The sequence below is a fragment of the Schistocerca americana genome, chromosome 2, assembly GCF_021461395.2.
Source record: "Schistocerca americana isolate TAMUIC-IGC-003095 chromosome 2, iqSchAmer2.1, whole genome shotgun sequence".
Lineage (NCBI taxonomy): Eukaryota > Metazoa > Arthropoda > Insecta > Orthoptera > Acrididae > Schistocerca > Schistocerca americana.
In genome coordinates, this window is record NC_060120.1 from 1,031,968,249 (window position 1) to 1,031,973,306 (window position 5,058).

At 45.9% G+C, this 5,058-nt stretch overlaps 1 pseudogene; it reads right to left on the reverse strand.

Moving 5' to 3' along the window:
- Positions 1 to 4,654: 4,654 nt before the first annotated feature.
- LOC124596962 lies at positions 4,655 to 4,772 on the reverse strand (annotated as a pseudogene).
- Between the last annotated feature and the right edge of the window lie 286 nt (positions 4,773 to 5,058).

Below are 5,058 nucleotides of genomic sequence, written 5' to 3' on the forward strand. Positions count from 1 at the left end.
TACAGTGTAAAGTATGGAAACTTGCGCAGACGGTCAGTCAGTGCGATTTAAGCAACGTGCAGTGATTGAATTCTAGACAGCAGAAGGTGTCAACCCAAAGGAGGTTCATCAGAGAATGAAAGCAGTTTATGGTGGTTGTGTTGACGTGAGTGCTGTGCACCTCATTCTCATAACGCGAGAGTAGTTCCTGGCAAATTTCAAGGCTGTGCGCTTTCATTTCAGGATAGCAATAATGTGACCCATACGTTCTTGTGAAATGCCGATTGTGCTTGCAATTTCTCTCTGAGTCATACGACGATACACCTGAATTAATCTGTCAACATTTTGCTTGTGAAACTCGGTGGTTGCTGTCACAGGTCGTCCAACTCTTTGTTTGTCACGCAGGTCAGATGTTCCCGCCTCAGCATCTTTAAAATTACTCGCCCAACGACGCACAGGAGTCACATCAACACAGTCACTGTAAACTGCTTTCATTCTGTGATGAATCTCCTTTGGGGGTGACACCTTCTGCTGTCAAGAATTCAGTGACTGCAAGTTGCTCAAATCGCATTGACCGACCGCTTGCGCAGGGTTCCATACTTTACACTGTAACAACAGGACTGTTCAATGCTAAGGCTACCTGCCAACAGGAGGTGTAGAGAAGAAGCTACAGAACAAGCCAGTACCTTCCACATACGAATGCCGCCAACTGTCGAAGATTTACGAAGGTGGGGGCATTACTTTTGAGTCAACCCTCATATATTTCACTTGTTTATCTCAATGTACGCCACTACTCCATCCTACAGCTGTTACATCTGTCACGTCTTAGAAAAATGTGGAGCACTTCTACATCTACATCTACAGACACACTCCACAAGCCACCATATGGTTCGTGACGGAGAGTACCAAGTATCGCTACTACTCATTTCCTTTCCTGTTCCTCTCGGAAGTAGAGCGAGCGGAAAACGACTGTGATATGCCTCTGTACGAGCACAAATCTCTTATCTTCATGGCCCTTACATGAAATGTCCGTTGGCGGCAGTAGAATCGTTCTGCAGTGAGCCTCAAATACCAGTTTTCTAAATTTTCTCGTTAGTGCTTCTCGGAAAGAACGTCGCCTTCCCGTTTGAGTTCCCGAAGCATCTCCGTAATACTTGCTTGTTGTTCGAAGCTACCACCGACCTGGTGTGGACCCCAAACCGACAGCACTCTCCCCACTAGTGTCCTATTTGTGGTCTGCTTTGTTCGCTTTTCTGAAATTCTCCAAATGAATCAAAGTAAACCATTCGCCTTCCATACTACGATGCTCATTCGATTTCATATAGCTCTGCAGCGCTACCCGTCGATATTTAATCGCGTAATTGTGTTCAAGTGATTCAAATGGCTCTAAGCACTGTGGGACTCAACATCTGAGGTCATCAGTCCCCTAGAACTTAGAACTACTTAAACCTAACTAACCTAAGGACATCGCACACATCCACGCCCGAGGCAGGATTCGAACCTGCGACCGTAGCAGCAGGGCGGTTCCGGACTGAAGCTTAGAACCGCTCGGGTACAGCGGCCGGCCGTGATTGCGTCACGCACCACACTACTAAGGCTGCCGTCACACATTATGGGTTTTTAAGCCCATTCACCCACATTAACTTACAGGGTTATTACAAATGATTGAAGCGAGTTCACAGCTCTACAATAACTTTATTATTTGAGATATTTTCACAATGCTTTGTACACACATACAAAACGTTTTTTTAGGCATTCACAAATGTTCGATATGTGCCCCTTTAGTGATTCGGCAGACATAAAGCCGATAATCAAGTTCCTCCCACACTCGGCGCAGCATGTCCCCATCAATGAGTTCGAAAGCATTGTTGATGCGAGCTCGCAGTTCTGGCACGTTTCTTGGTAGAGGAGGTTTAAACACTGAATCTTTCACATAACCCCACAGAAAGAAATCGCATGGGGTTAAGTCGGGAGAGCGTGGAGGCCATGACATGAATTGTTGATCATGATCTCCACCACGACCGATCCATCGGTTTTCCAATCTGCTGTTTAAGAAATGCCGAACATCATGATGGAAGTGCGGTGGAGCACCATCCTGTTGAAAGATGAAGTCGGCGCTGTCGGTCTCCAGTTGTGGCATGAGCCAATTTTCCAGCATGTCCAGATACACGTGTCCTGTAAAGTTTTTTTCGCAGAAGAAAAAGGGGCTGTAAACTTTAAACCGTGAGATTGCACAAAACACTTTAACTTTTGGTGAATTGCGAATTTGCTGCACGAATTCGTGAGGATTCTCTACCGCCATGATTCGCACATTGTGTCTGTTCACTTCACCATGAAGAAAAAAATGTTGCTTCATCACTGAAAACAAGTTTCGCACTGAACGCATCCTCTTCCATGAGCTGTTGCAACCGCGCCGAAAATTCAAAGCGTTTGACTTTGTCATCGGGTGTCAGGGCTTGTAGCAATTGTAAACGGTAAGGCTTCTGCTTTAGCCTTTTCCGTAAGATTTTCCAAACCGTCGGCTGTGGTACGTTTAGCTCCCTGCTTGCTTTATTCGTCGACTTCCGCGGGCTACGCGTGAAACTTGCCCGCACGCGTTCAACCGTTTCTTCGCTCACTGCAGAGGCATCCAGAAGCTTTAAACTGCGCATACCATCGCCGAATGGAGTTAGCAGTTGGTGGATCTTTGTTAAACTTCGTCCTGAAGTGTCGTTGCACTGTTGTGACTGACTGATGTGAGTGCATTTCAAGCACGACATACGCTTTCTCGGCTCCTGTCGCCACTTTGTCTCACTGCGCTCTCAAGCGCTCTGGCGGCAGAAACCTGAAGTGCGGCTTCAGTCGAACAAAACTTTATGAGTTTTTCTACGTATCTGTAGTGTGTCGTGACCATGTGTCAGTGAATGGAGCTACAGTGAATTTATGAAATCGCTTCAATCATTTGTAATAGCCCTGTACATTTATACATCTAGAGCTAGCTGCCATTCATCACATCAACTAGAAATTATGTCTAAGTCATATTTTGTTCTTGTACAGTCACTGAACGACGACGCCTGCCCGTCCACGAAACTGCCGCAAATTGCTGCTTATCCCCGTCCACCAGATCATTTAAGTAGATATAAAATAACAGCGGTCCTGTCAAACTTCCCTGGGGCTCTCCTGATGCTCCCCTACCACTGATTAACACTCGCCGTCAAAAACAACATACTGGATTCTGTTACTTGCCAAGACTTCAAGCCACTCACATGTCTGGGAAACTTTTCCGTACGCTTGTACCTTTGGTAGCAAGCGGCAGTGTAGCTCCGTGTCAAATGCTTTACGAAAATCAAGGATTACGGAATCCATCTGTTGGCCTTCATCCATAGTTTGCTTGTGACGAAAGAGCAAGCTGAGTCGCGCACGAGCGATGCTTTCTGAAACCGTGCTGAGGTATGCACAGAAGCTTTTCCCTCTCAAGAAATTTTTTATGTAAGAACTGATAATATTTTCAAGGCTTCTTCATCAAACCGACGTTTAGGACATTGGTCTGTAACTTGGATTGAACTAGGTCTCCAACAGAAGTTCTGCGTGGGTGTCTATGTCTCGAAATATATGATGGAACTAGTCGAAATAAGCTGGGAGAGACTGAACGTTAGTATGTGCAACATCGAGCTTCTAGCGTTCAGATGTAGCAATAGCGAGCAGGCCACTGATGGATACTTCCATTTACATGGCGTTGCTCCTACCTTTTCTATGGGGTTGCGCTGAAATTCTAGTTTGACGTTTGTTGTAGGCCACTTTCACGTTTTTGCAAATTTAGTGGCCAGCAGGATTAGATGAATAGTGTCGCAGGTCATGTAGTGTGTATTTGCTATCTGATGAGTTCAAAAGCTATACCGTCTTTCGACAGAAGGACTACATTACTCTTAGTGCTCGGGAGTTAGCAAAGCTGTTGCAGTAACGACGGCAGCGGCTATGAAGCCGTTACAGTATCCCCCTAGGTTAGAAATTTAAGTGCTATTTATTTAGCGTACAGATCTACACGTGAAATACAGTCAAGGATATACAAAAATATATAAATAGAAATAAATACAGATAATACATTAGAAACAGGTGTTATATAATAACGTCTAGTCTCCGAATCCAATCAGACTGTTAACGAAGATGTGAGTATGTGGAATAGATTCCCAGACATGTGAGTGATTCGAAGACTTCTTAAGTAATAGAACGCAGTACGTTGTCCTCGATGGCAAGTTTTCGTCAGAGATAAGGATATCGTAGAAGCGCCTCAGGAAAGTGTGATAGGACCGCTGTTATATTCTGTGCACGTAAATGATCTGGTGGACAGGGTGGGCAGCAGTCTGTGGTGGTTTCCTGATGTTGTTATGATGCACAGGAGGATGTCGTCGTTGGTGACTGTAGGAGGATACAAGGCGACATATAAAATTTTTTAGGTAGTATACTGAATGGCAGCTACCTCTACTAACCTACCTCCGGAACAGGCCATGAAGGCCCAAAGGTACCGACCGGCCGCCGTGTCATCCTCAGCCCACAGGCGTCACTGGATGCGGATATGGAGGGGCATGTGGTCAGCACACCGGTCTCCCAGCCGTATGTTAGTTTACGAGACCGGAGCCGCTACTTCTCAGTCAAGTAGCTCCTCAGTTTGCCTCACAAGGGCTGAGTGCACCGTGCTTGCCAACAGCGCTCGGCAGACCGGATGGTCACCCATCCAACTGCTAGCCCAGCCCGACACCTCTTAACTTCGGTGATCTGACGGGAACTGGTGTTACCACTGCGGCAAGGCCGTTGGCCAGCTACCTCTAACTGTATAAAAATGTAAGTTAGTACACGTGAGTAGGAAAAACACACCCGTAACATCGGAATACTGCACTATAGTTGGAGTCACGAACGATGGCGATCGAATTTAGGCTTCTTCTGAGCGCCTACGTCACGCATTCTCCGACAGCCAGTCAGCGTTCAGAAGTGTTCTGAGCACATTGCTGTAAATGACGTAGCTAATGCGAGCATTAAACATGATCGTTGCGAATTGTTTTGTGAATTTCTATTCCATTTGTTGCGAGTTGTCATCACTGATGA